At 47.2% G+C, this 16,170-nt stretch overlaps 1 protein-coding gene across 1 annotated transcript in view; it reads right to left on the bottom strand.

Moving 5' to 3' along the window:
- Positions 1 to 16,170, bottom strand: part of Ccnd3 (cyclin D3) — an 87,169-nt gene that overhangs the window by 15,779 nt on the left and 55,220 nt on the right. The window contains exon 2 of the mRNA XM_021639960.2: positions 1,668 to 1,735. The gene's annotated coding sequence lies outside the window, so the exon portion shown is untranslated. The remainder of the gene's footprint in view (positions 1 to 1,667; positions 1,736 to 16,170) is intronic.

Below are 16,170 nucleotides of genomic sequence, written 5' to 3'. Positions count from 1 at the left end.
CACTGTGGAGCCTTGGCTGTCCTGGAACTAACTCTATGTAGACCAAGCTGGCCTGACACTCACAGAGATTTGCCTGCCTCTGCTGGGATTGATGGTGTAGGTCATTACCGGGCCTCTCGCTCACGCTCCTCACACTTCAGGGCCTGGTCCCCTTCTGGATTTCTCCCTTGCTCTGATTTGCTGATTCAGTCACTGCCTGCTGGGAACACACAGCACTCCCTTGGATCTCTTAGATCCTACTTTTCCTGTCCATCCACTCCTTTCATTTTATTTGTTTATTCGTTTGTTTTGAAACAAGACCCCATGCAGCTCAGTGGCTTCCTGATCCCTCTGCTTCCATCTAAGTGCTGGGATTATTAACATGCATCACCATGCATCATCCAGACTCCACAGATTTCTCAAAATCTACCACCAAACAAATTCCGTCACAGCAGAGAAAGGGGAATGACATTAGGAACTCGACCCCACGGTCTGATCATGTCCTGTGTAAACCTCGTATTTGCTCCAAGTCTTCCCATTCTGTCTCAGAAAAGTATACATTTTTAGATTCTGGTCCATGGTATAGCCCTGGATAATGCATAAATAATGGCTTCTAACAGAAAAATAAGTAAAATAAATGTCTTTTTTATTTCTTTTAATTATTATTTTTTTCGAGACAGGGTTTCTCTGTGTAGCCCTGGCTGTCCTAGATTCTCTTTCTAGACCAGGCTGGCCTGGAACTCACAGCGATCTGCCTGACTCTGCCTCCCTAGTGCTGGGATCACAAGTGTGTGCCACCATGCCCAGCTTAAAAATGTTTTTTAGTATATATTTATTTATGAGGGAGGCACACACATCACAGTGTTTTTGTAAAGATGAGAGAAAAACTTATAGGAATTTGTCCTTCCACTATTGTGGGTCCTAGGGTTTGAACTCAGGCCTTCTGGCTTGGTGGAGCTTTAATTTTATGTGCTTTGGTGTTCAGATGTCAAACCACCTGGACTGCTTACAGACAGTTGTGAGCTGCCATGTGGGTGCTGGGAATTGAACCCGGATCCAGTGGAAGAACAAACAGCGCTCTTAACCCCTGAGCCATCTTTCCAGCCCTAAGGCTTTGAATTCTTAGGGCTAAGGAAAGACAAACTCCAAGGAAGCTACAAGTCATTCAAATGGCAGAGGGGTTTTTCTTTTCCTTTTCTTAAACATTTTTTTAATCTTTTTTTTTTAAATGTATTTATTATTTATACAACATTCTGCCTGCACACCAGATCTAACTATAGATGGTTATGAGCTACCATGTGGTTGCTGGGAATTGAACTCAGGACCTTTGGAAGAACAGTGAGTGTTCTTAACCTCTGAGCCATCTCTCCAGCCTGGCAGATGGGTTTCAATGGGGGCGGGGGGGTTGACCCAAGTTGAAAGCCTGGGCCGCCATTGCTATTGCAAAACTTTCTGAAGCACCCCAACTTCACACTGCTCCTGGAGAGATGCTCAACCCCCGTGGCCCAAGGCCATCAGATTAATCTCTCAGTGACACCTCTTTCATCCCAGTCCAAGGACCTGCTTATCAGGTCGGTTTATAAGTCAGCAAGCCTGGCTTTTCAAGTTCTCCTTTGAGAGGCCCCGCTGCCCTATTCAAAGTTATCTGGTCCACAACACTCTAGCCCACCTAGGGCCTTATCGCTCACCACTGCCATCCTTGCCCGGTCTCCTTCTGAAGGTCTCACTGGTCCACAGCTCCCAGAAGCTCTCAGGCCTGCAGGATGAAAGATCAGAGACGGCAAATTAATAGCTGTTCTAAGTTATTCTCGTTGTTTCCTATAAATAAATCCTCTTTGCCCTCAAAGATCTGGAACTTGTGTGGGGATGGGAGTAGTTCAAAATCGGCTAGCCTGTCAGAAGAGCCTGAAGACGGGTGCTCCGGCAATTCCCCACGTGGACGGTCTGGTTCCAGTCAGCCACCATTTACACTTCCACGCTCTAACTTAAAACTTTCCTTATATCACACGTTTTGTGGATTTTTTTTTTCAATTTAAAATTAGTTATTAGTGGGTCACAAGAATAGTGTTGTTGACAATGGGGGAGGGGGAAGGATCCAGGAATGTCAAAATGGCTCAGTGATTTAAAAGCACTTGCTGCCAAGCCGGATGACCTGAGTTCAACCCCTGAGACCAAAATGGAGGAGAGAATCCTACAAGTTGATCTTCTCTGACCTTCACACCTATGCTGTAAAAACTATGAACCCACACACATCTCTAATCAGAAAAAATAATAATAACAAATGTAATTTAAATTTAAAAAGAGAGCCGGGTGCAGTGGCACACCTGTAATCCCAGCACTCAGGGAGGCAGAGGCAGGCAGATCTCTGTGAGTTCGAGGCCAGCCTGGTCTACAAAGCGATTCCAGAAATGCTAAGGCTACACAAGAGAAACCCTGTCTAAAAAACCAAAAATAAAACAAACAAACAAATAAAATTTAAAAGTGAAGGGTGTGGTGGCTTGTACTTTTGACCCCAGCATTTAGGAGGAAAAAGGTAAGTTTCTGAGTTCAAGGCCAGCTTAGTCTAAAAAGCAAGGCCAGCCAGGACTGCACAGTGAGACCTTGTCTCTAATGAATTAATGAATTAATCAATCAGTTTCACACCTTCTTCCAAAATTCACTAGCTTCCACAAGCAACTCATTCAAGAAGTGTGTACTCTTCATTCTCAGCCTCATCCTGCACAAGCTATTGAGACCCCACTAAACCTAAGCTATTTCTGGGCCGTGAACAATGCAGAGGAGCAGAGTTCCTCTACCTTTTTGTGCTTGAAAAAGTCTTATGTGTACCTCAAACTCCACACAACTAAGGATGACCCTAAACTCCTGATAACTCTAACTCCCAAGCACCACCATCACCAGCTGTGTGTGTGTGTGTGTGTAGACATCTCTCTATCTCTCTAAGTCACCCAAACTTCTCCTGGGCTCAGAGTATTCCTGCTCTACACCACAGGCATCCCACCACCTCCAGCTCAGGTTTACCTTGAAGAAAAGTACATTGTTCTGGGTGGATTAAGATACATACACTTTGGTGGTTTTCTCCTTAATAATTTACCTTTCCTGAAAACTGCCTGCCTCTGCCTCAAGAGCACTGGGATTAAAGGTATGCACCATCACACCCAGCTCATTAAAAAAAAAAAAATATATATATATATATATATATATATATATATGTTTTGTGTTTATGTGTATGTATGTGAGTGTGCATGTGCCAGTGGAGAGCTGAGGACAGCTTGTGGAAGTCAGTTCCTTCCTTCCACCATGTGGGTCCTGGGGCTCAAACTCACTCAGATCTTCAGGCTTGGTAGCAAGGCCCTTTATCACAGGGCCATCTAGTCCGCTCAGCTCATGTCTCCCCTCCTCCGTCCCTGCTTCTGAGACCTCGACTATACAGCCCAGGCTGGGTTCTAACTTCCAGTCGTCCTGCCTCAGTTCCCCTGCTGGGATTACAGGCATGTGCCATCATGTTCAGCCACCACTTTGTTATTTCAATCTTCAGAAAACACTGAAAACACTCGCTATTGTTTGTATGGGGGGGGGGGGACAGCAGTACGCATGCAGCATGGGTGCTGACATCACAGAACAGCTTTGGAGGAGTCACTTCTCTCCTTCCGCTATGCTTTCTGGGGATTAGAACTCAGGTCCTTAGGCTTAGTGGCAGGTACCTTTATCCACTGCCCTATTTTGATGGACTGCAACCTTTTTTTTTTTTTTCCCTAAAATTGAATGCTGATAACGGACACAAGTTGTGAGAAATGGTTGTTTTTCTAGTTCTGATATGGATTTTTTATTTTGGGTGATATGTGTATCAAATACATAAAAGGCACAAATGAAATGATTTTGACAGGGAAGGTGTGCAGTCCATGGCTGTTCTAACTATGTAGAAGTTGACCGACACATGTAAACTTTGGGTAGAGTTCATTTTGGTGCGTGACGTTTTTATGTCCAAGTTTGTTTTTTTTCCAGACAGGCCTCTCTGTCTCTGCTTAGCCTTGGCTGTCTGGGAACTTGTTACCGAGACCAGGCTGGCCTCCCACTCACAGAGATCTGCCTGCCTCTGCCTCCACAGTGCTGGGATCAAAGGTGCATGCCACCACACCTGGCTGTTTTTGTTGTCATAATGAAGTTAATTAAATTGAAAACAAAAGAAAAAACATAGAAGCCATCTCAAAATTAAAGGTTAAAAAAGGGGGGGGGGGAGTGTTTAGCTGTGTGTTTAGCTTAGTGGGATGCTAGCCTGGCATAGCCAGGACCCCGAGTCAAATCTCCAATGTGGCCAACAAAGGACCACAAACATACAATACAGAAATACAGCACCAATGCCTGCTCCAACCTGTGTAGACTCTGAAAACATTATCTTAAGGACAGAGGACAGAGCCAAAAAGTCTGCATGCCATTGGATTCCATTCATGTGAAGCGAACAGAACAGGAAAATCTGCAGAGCCGGGCGGGCTGGTACCCACATGTAGCCCCAGCACTGAGGAGATGGAGCCAGGAAGATCAGTGGTTAAGGTCATCCTTGGCTACACAGAGAGTTCTGGGGCAACCTGGGACACACAGGAAGATCCTATCTAAAGAAAGTTTAAGTCTGTAGAAAGAGGAGGATTGCTGGGACTCACAGCCAGACCAGCCAAAGGACCACAAGCTCCAAGTTTAATGCCAGAACTTGTCTTCAGACAAATGAAAAGAGAAAGAGAGAATAAGTGACATTCTCCTTTGGCCCTGAAGAAAGTGCATCCATGTGCACACCTGTACACACACACACAAACTCATACACTCATGCATACACATACACACAAATGCAGAGAGAGAAAGAAGCAAAAATAAGTGCTTCCGTCTGGATGATGAGTCGATGGTCACTTTCTATGATGGCGTAACATGAGTCATTGAAAGCACAGGGATGCTAGCTTGGGTCTGACTCTGCTCTGCCATTTACTTACTCAAGTGTGACCTGGAGGAAACGATCTGCCCCTCTTCTACAAACTAGAGTAGAACCCCTATGTCAGGGAGGTAAATAAAACAACCCGGGGTGCTGAAGCCCCAGAAACCATGCTGAGTGTGTTTAGCTACTTGCAGATACTAACTGGCACCAGCAAAAGTGAAAGGAAGCCAGGAGACAGCCGCCAAGAACTAGTGCTGAAGAAAAAATGACAGCCTGAGCTGAGCCCCAGAAGCCATGGAAAGAATCCAACGCATGAGGCCGTCCTCTACCCTCCCCACAGGGGCCATGGCAAATGCACCCCCCATTCCCACACGTACAGTCAGAATAAATACAATTTTAGAGGTGACAAGATGGTCTACTGGGTGAAGAGCCCAGGACCCACATGACAGAGAAGGAAGCTGACGCCACCAGCTGTCTTCTGATGTCCGCATGGGTGCCGTGACATGCAAATGTGTGTGCGCGTGTGCACATGCAAATCAAGAAAAGTAATCAAGTAGAATTTTAAGTAGACTACAGAATGGATGGGCTCCCGGGTGGGCGGACAGAATGAGGGATGAAACGAGTCTAAACTCAGAATCCAGAGCAAATTCTACCCATACCTAAAGATGAGAAGTACCCTTCCCTTCCGAAGAGTGACTTCAAGCCCCAGGCACAGCAAGCAGCTGAGGTCACACTGCTGTCCATTCTGCTTGGTCCTTTGGGCTCTGTGCTCATGGGCTGAGCCCCTGTGCCAGTCTCTGAAGAATAATGGGGGTAGGTCAGCATCCCCACTGTTTTTGTTGTGGCTTTAGAGACAGGGTTTCTCTGTGTGGCCCTCGCTGTCCTGGAACTCACTTTGGAGGCCAGGCTGGAGTATCCCTGATTTTATGAGCTCCCCTTCAGCAGAAGAAGGCTGAGCACACAGCAAGGAGAAGGACCGGGAGAGCGAGCCCAGGGCCAGCAGAAGCATGTGGGCTCCCGGGCAGATAAGAGGAAGGTCAGCTCCGTTCTGCCCTGATATGCAGCTGCCACTGCTGAGACTGGCTGAAGAGCCCCAGAAATGCCTTCAGCAACACATTCTTCCCCGCCCCACCCCCAGCCCGGAGAGAGAGTTTCATTGAGCCCAGGTTGGTGGAGAACTGAATTATGTAGGGTGACCCCGAACTTCCGATCCCTGGCTCCTCTCCCACCCCCACATCCCCGGCACCCATACACCTCAAAGAGTTGCCCTGTTCAACTCAGCTAGTGAGCTTCCGTGTTGCCCCAGCTCCAGCCTCCATCCTAAACTCCCAACCTCCAACCCCACCAGGATCTCTGTATCCTAGATACTCTGGGGCCATTACCCCATCTCTCTGGCTTCGTGCACCCGTTAAACTTGGATCTGCTGAGTGACCCCCAAGCTCTAAGTGTCCACATCGTTCCTTCTCAACTCCTCCTGTCCCAGTCGCAACAACCATCTGCAAGCAAGTCCTGCCTCCACCGCTTCTGGAATCTGGTCCTTCCACTTGCGGCTGGGGCGCTCCTAGCTACCACTTGGACTGGCGCAGTGGCCTCCCCGTCGCCATCTCTAACCTGTGTGTCCCACGGCTCCCCGAGCAGTCTTTCAAAACCTTCAGGAATGCACATGCATTCTTCCGTTCTTAAAAACCTCAAAACCCTTACCACCACAGGATTAAATCCAGACCTCCCAACGTTTCAGAACCACGGAGCTCTAGCTTGAAACATGGCAAGGAGACCATTAGACCAAAAAAAAATTAAGAGAAGTGGGGGTAGGGGGGAGGCAAAGGCCGCTTTGGTGCAGTGATCTGACCCCAAATTCTTTCTCCAGCCTTGTATTCCCTTCCCCACTGAATGTGCCCGGCACTGACATTTTGCTTAGCTCATAGATTTCTGCCTGCTTAAAACCCTTCCCCTCACCCATCTCCATCCAGAAGTGCCCTGTACCCTTCAAGGCCAGCTTGAACGTCACCTGCGAGGAACCTCAGTTCCCTGCTGAAATGTGAAGGAAGGAGTGAGGTGAAGTAGAGGCCACCGCAGACTGACCAGTGAGGCAGGGCTCTGCCTCTGCCAAGAGCCTAAACTACAGGGCCCCATTCTCAGCCTTGCTCTTTGAGGCTGCCCGGAGGGCAGGCACCAACCGTTTCTAACAAAGGTCACAGAAACATACACAGAGCACAAAAGGTAGAGCTAGCAAGTGACCCAAACCCCACTAGGCAACAAGCCCGTGCTCTCTCCACCTGGGATGGCGAACCCCAACGTGATGGTACTGAGAGAGGCCAAGGCGCTGGGCGAGATGGGAAGGCAGGACCAACCATGAAGGGGGGTGCGGCAGGAGAATCTCAACAACCCAAAAGCAACAGAACACTTTCGTTTTCAGGTTGTGCAGCCCAGGTCGCCCTTGACTGTCTAGGATGTCCAGGCAACAATCCTCTCCATCAGCCTCCCAAGCCAAGGTTCCGGGAAGACCATCATGCTCAGCTTAAGAGCAAACCAGTACACTCTGACTTTTGAGACAGTGTCCCGTGTAACCCACTCTGGCCTCAAACGCTGGTCCTTCCTGCCTCCACCTCCCAAGAACTGAGATTACAGACATTTCATTATGCACAAGCTGATGGCTTAAAAAAAGCAAAAAACAAAAAACTGACATATATTGGGCCAGGTGAGGGGCCGAATGCCCTTAGTCCCAGCCCTCAGCAGGCAGAATCACGCAGCTTTGTGAGTTGAAGGCCAGCCTGGTGTACGTAGGCAGGGCTACCTAGTAGTAAGTCCCTGTCTCAAAATAGATAAACATCACATAGGAATTACAGGACGCTATCGCCACATGGTTTCGTATTCTGTGCTGCAGCACAGGAAGGTAAGGGTTAACAGTAACTTATTGTACATTTCGAACTAGTTAAAGGGTTTAAATCAAAACCAGAAACTGAGTTCTAAGCATTTACGGTCTGAGGACATGTAAGTAGGAAGCCATTAAGAGGTTCTTGTAAATAAGGTCTTGAAAAATTCCAAGTGTGGCGGGCATGGCACCCTGCGCTACGCTCCCAATTATCTGGGGGCTAAAGCAGAATGGATGGTTCAAGGCTGGCTTGAAACAGAACACTGTTTCAAAACAACTCACAGGAAACTTCTCTTTCAAATCTTATCTGTGTGAGTGCGTGCGCACGCGAGTCTGTACGTGTGTGTACATGTGTTTGTGTGTGTGTGCACGTGTTGTATATGTGGGGGTGGGGGTCAGTACAAGTTGTGTGTGAAAAAAAGGGGTGACTCTGCCTCACTGAATGTATTATGTTGTGCAGGCAATCAACTGGCCTGCCTTTGGGGTCCTGACGATGTCCTATGTCAGTACCTGTATCGAATGACATCATCTGGGCCAGGTTCTTAGTGGCCAGTGTGCCACTCTCTCCCTCTCTTGCACTCTCTTGCCCACTTTCTGCCTCTCCTCTTTCTCCATCTGGGCGCCCCCTTCCATCACCGTGTCTCTCTCCCTCTCTCCACACCCACCACCCAATAAACCTCTTTCATATAATATCTGTTGTGTGCATCATTTCTAAAACAACAACAGAATATACGGTCAAGTGCTATTACCAACAAAGCCATCCGGCCAGGCATGAGGCTAGAAAAATCTCTGAGCTGAGCAGGACTGTGAGATGAACTCAACCCTGTACGAACACATTTCTCTCTGGTTACTACTGAGTCAGGCCCTCTGGGAAACCCCGGGTAGAGGAAACTGAGCCCAAGGTAGACGGGGTCAGGTAAGGAATGTGGGAGAGTGGACTGGACAGCAGCGGGCATCTACATCTATAAACAGGAGGCAGGGAAAGAGAGGCCACCAAAGGAAACATAGCCAAGGAGGTCAGAGGGAAAGTTTTTGTCAGACCACAAGGCTGCCTGAGTCGCAGGGGCCAGGACCCCTCCCTCCCATAGATCTCAAAGTATTTGGTTGGACTAACTTGCCCTTCACAGGCCCACCCCCAGGACACATTCTTCCTTTAGATATGCTAACAGAGGTCAAAGGGTAAAGGTCGAGGCTTGCTCTGCCTCACAGCTTTTGTGTCTCTCTCAATCAGTTGCATATCTCTGTCCTGACCCATTATGTACCGATTCACAAGTGAGCTATCCTGATTTAAGTTTCTGGGAAGAGTCCTCCACACTGACTTCCCAGGATGTGACCACGGTAGACTCTGAGCTAGGGGCTCTGCCAGGGCACAGCGTCCCCAGCACTAACGCCTTAGTGTTCTTGTCTATACAGGAGGGTAATCTAAACGGCCTGGTGGGGAGGGATGTTAAGAAGATGAGGGAAAATAAGTGTAGAAGGTCCAGTTTATAGTACCCTCAGCTAATTCTATGTCTGCCACGTCACTTCATGATGGTGGCTGAGCAGAAAATGCTGCAATCAAGGGCGGCTCTAGTCTGCAGGAAGGAAAAAGGGCAGAATTCTGTTCCTCACTGAGACGGTGAATCAAACTGACTGAATGAATGAATGAACTAATGACTGGCTTGCAATACTCAAGCCTCTTACATGCTTGGGTAAGCATCCAATCACTGAGCTGAAGCCCTGGCCCTTTACCCTTTATTTTTACAAATACATAAATGTATAAAAAATAATATTTATTTATTGTTTTTTTTCTGTTTCTTTGGTTTTGTTTGTTTGTTGTTGTTGTATTTGGTTTTTTGAAACATGGAATCACTGTGTGGCCCTGGCTGTTGTAGAACTCACTATGTAGACCAGGCTGGCCTCAAGCTCACAGAGATCTGCCTGCCTCTGCCTCCCCAAGAGCTGAGATTAAAGGTGTGTGCCACCATGACCTGGCTTACATTATTTATTAAAGTTGCTATGCATTTGTGGGGTATGTGTGGAGGGGTCATGCTTATGTATGCACGTGTGGGAGTCAGTATTTGTATCCATGCGTGTGTGCGTGGAGCCCGGGGAAGGATGAAAAATGCCTTCCTTGGTGCTTTCCTCCTTCCTGCTTTATTCCCTTGTGACAGGGCCTCTCAGTGAATCTGAAGCTCGCCATTTTGTCTAGGATCACTGGCTAGGGAGCACCCCACAGACTTTGTCTCTGCCCCCCAATTCTGGAGTCTCAGGCCAGGCACAGCCCTGCCCAGCTTTTATGGAGTGCTACGTACTCAGACTCAGGTCCTTATGCCTGCACATGGAGAACTCTTTCCCAGTGAGCTGTGTCCCAAGTCCCGGCATTATTTTTCCTGTCTTTTTCTTTTTTGCTTTTTGGTACAGGGTCTTGTATAATTCAGGCTAGCCTTGAACTCACTGTGTAGGAGAGGATGACCTTGACCCGCTGGTGATCCTCTTGCCGCCATCTGCCTGAACACAGGGATCACAGAGGGCTGAGAGCATAGGTATGCGAGATCATGCTGTGTGTACATGTGTGTCTACACAGTGAGTTCCAGCCCAGCCAGAGATACACAGTGTGACCCTGTCTCAAAAACAAACAAGCCTGCCAGGCAGTGGCATGGCACACACCTTTAATCCCAGCGATAGGGAGGCAGAGGCAAGTGCATCTCTGTGAGTTCAGGGCCAGCCTGGTCTACAAACCTAGTTCTAGGACAGCCAGGGCTACACACACAGAGCCTGTCTCCCCCCCTCCCCCCCCCAAAAAAAAACCTGCTTCTTGAGGATGCTCTATATTGGATATATATATATATGGATGCCATTCCATATTGGAAATTCCCAGAGGGCCAACCCCCTTCCCAGACTGATATAATTACTCTCAAATCAACATCCGCAGAGTCAAGCCTCTTCATCTATGACAATAATCTAGTCATCAGAGGGCAACAGGAGTTTCCTAATTTATTAATGTATTCTCTCATTGGCAGTCGCCCCTGAAGCTCTCCACCGCGTGAATAATTGAGAATTCATAAAATCCTAGAGTTGGGCTAGGACGGACGAAAAGAGAAGGGAGCCAAGCGTAGTGACTCATGATTAAAACCAGGCCCTTGGGTGATGAAGTCAGAAGGATCAGCAGTTCAAGGTCATCCTCAGCCCTGCAGCAGTTCGAGGCCAGCCAGGGACACAGGGAGACCCTGTCTCCGAAAGGAATGAGAAGAGAAAAAAACCTGGGTGCAGTGGGACACACCTCTAGTCCCGTCACTCAGAAGGCTGTGACAACTGTGACAATGGATGATCCTATGTTCTAGCCTAGACTACGGAGTAAGACTTGAAGGAGGGAGGGAGAGGACAGGAAAACAAAAGAGTAGAGGCTGGAGAGATGACTCAGTGGCCAAGAGCACCTGCTGCTCCCGCAGAGAGTTGGAGTTCAGTTCCCAGCATCCACATGGAGGCTAGCAACTTTCTACACCTCCAATTCCAGGGGAGCCAACACCTTCCTCTGGCCTCTTTACATGTGCACTAAAATAAATCTTAGGTTGCTTATGGGGGCACATGTCTTTAGTTCCAGCAATGAGGAGGCACAGGTGGGTGGATCTCTTGTGAGTCTGAGGCCAGCTTGGTCTACATAGTGAGCTGGAGGTCAGCCAATGTTACACAGAAAGACCTTATCTAAAATAATATGTGCATGGGTGCCTATTTGAGCATGTGCTTGCTGGTCTAGGGAGATGGTCAGGGACATGCTTCCTTTGTAAACAGAAAGACCCAAATTGGATCCTCAGAACCAAGGGAGGTATGTGCATGTAAATACTATATTTAAAAATATACTTCATTTATCACAAATGTATTTAATATATATTTCAAAGGTGATTAAGAGAAGCCGGTTGTAGTAGCACAGGCCTTTAATCCCAGCAGTCAGGGAGGCAGAGGCAGGCAGATTGCTGTGATTTCGAGGCTGGTCTTGTCCACAGAGTGAGTTCCAGGACAGATACTCAGAGAAATCCTGTCTCAAAAAACCCAAAACAGGGGCTGGAGAGATGGCTCAGTGGTTAAGAGCACTGTCTGCTCTTCCAAAGGTCATGAGTTCAATTCCCAGCAACCACATGGTGGCTCACAACCATCTATAATGTGAACTGATTCCCTCTTCTGGCAGGTGTAAATGCAGATGGAACACTCATATACATAAAATAAATAAATCTTAAAAAAAAAAAACCCAAAACAAATAAACAACAAAAGGGACTAAGAATACATTTAAACAGAAAACATATTTAAACAGAATATAATTTTAGCCCAGATTAGATCTTCCTCAGCAAAAATCAGCCTCTAGAAAACTTCGTTTTTGTTTTTTGAGACAGAGTTTCTCTATGCAGCCCTGGCTGTCCTGGAGCTCACTCTGTAGAGCATGCTGGCCTCAAATTCACAGGGATCCGCCTTTTGCCTCTGCCTCCCTGACTGCTGGGAGTAAAGGGGTAACACCACCACCCTGCCCTAGAAGATTTTCAATGCTCAAAGGTATTGTTATGTTAGCCTCACTTTATTTTTATTGATTTATTTTTAGTTTTTTGAGACAGGGTGTCTCTGTGTAGCCCTAGCTGTCCTGGTACTCACTCTGTGGACCAGTGGTCTTGAACTCACAGAGATCCGCCTGTCTCTGAATCTAGATGTCCCTCAATGGAGGAATGGATACAGAAACTGTGGTACAATGGAATACTATGCAGCAATAAAAACAAGGAAATCATGAAATTTGCAGGCAAATGGTGGCCAAGAGCACCTGCTAGAAAAGATAATCCTGAGTGAGGTATCCCAGAAGCAGAAAGATACACACAGTATATACTCACTTATAAGTGGATATTAGACATATAATATAGGATAAACATACTAAAATCTGTACACCTAAAGAAGCTAAGCAAGGAGGAGGACCCTGGGTAAGATGATCAATCCTCACTCAGAAAGGCAAACTGGATGGACATTGGAAGAGGAAGAAAACAGGGAACAGGACAAGGAGCCTACCACAGAGGGCCTCTGAAAGACTCTAGCCTGAAGGGTATCAAAGCAGATGATGAGACTCATAACCAAGCTTTGGGCAGAGTGCAGGGAATCTTATGAAAGAAGGGGGAGATAGAAAGACCTGGAGGGACAGGAGCTCCACAAGGAGAGCAACAGAACCAAAAAATCTGGGCACAGGGGTCTTTTATGAGACTGATTCTCCAACCAAGGTCCATTCATGGAGATAACCTAGAACCCCTGCTCAGATGTAGCCCATGGCAGCTCAGTATCCAAGTGGGTTCCATAGTAACGGGAACAGGGACTATTTCTGACATGAACTTAGTGGCCTGCTCTTTGATTACCTCCCCCTGGAGGGGGGGGGGAGCAGCCTTTCCAGGACACAGAGGAGGACAATGCAGCCAGTCCTGATGAGACCTGATAGACTAGGGTCAGATGGAAGGGGAGGAGGACCTCTCCGATCAGTGGACTTGGAGAGGGGCATGGGAAGAGATGAGGGAGGGAGGGTGGGATTGGGAGGGAATAAGGGAGAGGGCTACAGCTGGGATAAAAAAACGAATAAACTGAAATAAATATAAAAAAATAAAAATTTAATTAAAAAAAAAAAGATTATCCTCATTTTACAGATGAGTATCCAAAGCTCAGAGAGGTGAACTGAACTACCCAGGTCGCACAGCAGGGAAGAGGTGGCAGTAGCATTAGAACCCAGATCTTCAGAGTCCAAGATTAGGATTTGAGCTCAGAGCTGGACAGACTGGCCGCAGCCAGAACCAGGAACAGGAAGGAAGGAGGCTTGCTCTTGTTCTCAGCCACAGTGAGTCGTCAGGGAAAGCAGCAGGGAAACCAGGCTGAGGGACACAGCTGACCACAGCCTGCACACTTCCTGGCCTCCCTGGCAGGGAACTGAAAGACTTGGAAAGGGAAACCGCTCCAGGAGGAGAGCACATTTTTGAGGAATTTGTGTTTTCGTTGGGTCATCTCTGATTTCAGGCCCTTGGTATCTTCCTTGAGTCACAGAGGCCAGACGCAGTGCCTGGGTGGCGGTGTCTCTCTGGGGGCCAGGCTGGGGGACCGGAGGCTTCTACCCTGAACGTCTGGCCCCCAACGCTCCTTTCCTTTCTGCCCAAGAAGCGGTGGAGTCCACTGCCTAGCTTCCTCGTGCTCCCCCGGAGCGCATCAAAACTAAACGATGGCATTAGGAGCTGAAGAGAAGACTTAGCGATTAAGAACACGTGTTGCTCTTGCAGGGGACCCAGATCTGGTTGCCAGCACCTACACAGAGGTTCACAACCATCTGTAACTTTTCCCAGGGCATCCAATGACCTCTTCTGACCTCCGGGCATGAGACACTTGTACGTAATGGTACACAGACACACATGCAGGCAATACACTCATATATACATTAAAAATGGTATTAACAAAGGCTTAAACAGAAATTCAGTACATAATCAACCCAGCATTTTCAGATCTCCTACAAGAAAGAAAGAAAGAAAGAAAGAAAGAAAGAAAGAAAGAAAGAAAGAAAGAAAGAAAGAGGAAAATAGGAAGATAACTGGTCCCGGGTTTCTGCACCATATGAATGATAAAAGAGAAATGGACATGACTGCTCCTGGGTATGGTGGGAGAGAAAGCTTACTGTAGATATCCTGGAGCCATAGCTAGAGGTGGAGACCTCTGGGAGAGTCCAGAGTGGACGCGACTCTGGGGAGAGGGGGAGGGGAAGAGAGCAGAGGGACCAGGTGCACCAGCCAGGAGGCCCAGGGATACAAAGAGAATGGGAAATCAGAATGGTTGGCTTATATAGGGAAGAGCAGCCCAGCCCCTTAGTGGAGAGCTCAGGGCAGGAGGCAGGGGTATGCCAGCTAGGAGGGCCCTGTCACAGGCAGGACTGGGGGACTGCAGGGAGAACCTAGCGGCCAGAGTCCGCTCTGATATGCTAAACAGGCACCCCAGCCATTTGTCCCAAGCTTGAAATCTAACCCTATGGGAGGCTTATAATGGGACAGCCCAAGATTTGATTTGTCAGCCCTACCACTTTCGAGCTTGGATAGGGGACTGGGCCTCAGTTGCTTCATCTGTAGAATGGGACTATCCATTTCAGCCTATGAGCATGAGGCAAGTGCTGACTGAGGAAAGAGGGGCAAAGACTGTGTCATGCAGTGGGCATTACACAGACGGACAGCAGTAGAAACCTAACTAGACAGACAGACAGACAGACAGATACAGACACAGAGTTAAGCTCCACACTAGTACAGGTTGCTACCGGACTAGTACAGACTAGAACAGAGTACAGGCAACAGGAAGTCCTATATGGGTCTCCTCAGAGAACTGCTCACCATCAGCCACACGCTACACGTAGCGCTCCACTCAGCAGCTCCGGTAGGGCCTTCAAAGATATTTTAAATAGCCGTTTTTCTAAGCTGTCAATCATACTATATACTTATGTTCATGTGTGTCTCTGTGTGTGTATATTTATTTATTTATTTATTTATTCAGTCATGCAAGATACTTTTTTTCATACAGTCTCTTTATGTAGACCAGGCTGGCCTCAAACTCACTCACAGAGATCTGCCTGCCTCTACCTCCAAATTACTGGGATTAAAGGTGTGGTCACCATGTCTGGCTGAACTTTTTATTCTAAAGAAGGTATTTATAAAACCAATATAATATGGGAGCTGAGTGTGACATATCTTTAATCCCAGTACTCAGGAGGCAGAGACAGGCGGATTTCTGAGTTTGAGGTCAGCCTTGTCTATGGAATGAGTTCCAGGACAGCCAGAGCTACACAGAGAAACCCTGTCTCAAAAAAAAAAAAAAAAAAAATCAGTATAATATGTAGATGCAACAAAGAATAAAAGAATATACAATTTAATGGAGGAAGAGAACCAGGCACGCGATGCAGGCCTATAATGTCAGTACTGGGAAAGTAGATGCTGATTTCAAAGTCATCCTTGGCTATGTATCAACGTTGAGGCCAGCCTGGGCTACATATACATCTTTTTCCAAGAAAATAAGAAAACCAATAAACACCCAAAATGCACGAAGATGTATAGTTGTTTTGAAACAGCCAGAGACCAGGACTTCAAGGCCACATTTGGCTTCCTGGTCAGTCTGAAGCCATCCTGGACTACAAAGACACATTTGCAAGAAAATAAAAATAAAAATAAAACTAGACCAGGCTTGGTGATACATGCCTTGAATTCCAGCACTTGGGAGGCAGAGGTGGGTGAATCGTTGTGAGTTCAAGGCCATGCTATTATAAACAGTAAGTTCCAGGCCAGTCAGGGCTACATCGTGAAACCTTGTTTTAAATATAAAATAAAATAAAATCATGAATCGATTCTGCAATCTTTGAAAGCACGCCATCTCGGATGTGCAATCAGGA

The sequence above is a fragment of the Meriones unguiculatus genome, chromosome 16, assembly GCF_030254825.1.
Source record: "Meriones unguiculatus strain TT.TT164.6M chromosome 16, Bangor_MerUng_6.1, whole genome shotgun sequence".
Lineage (NCBI taxonomy): Eukaryota > Metazoa > Chordata > Mammalia > Rodentia > Muridae > Meriones > Meriones unguiculatus.
This window is presented reverse-complemented; position numbering and strand designations above follow the sequence as displayed.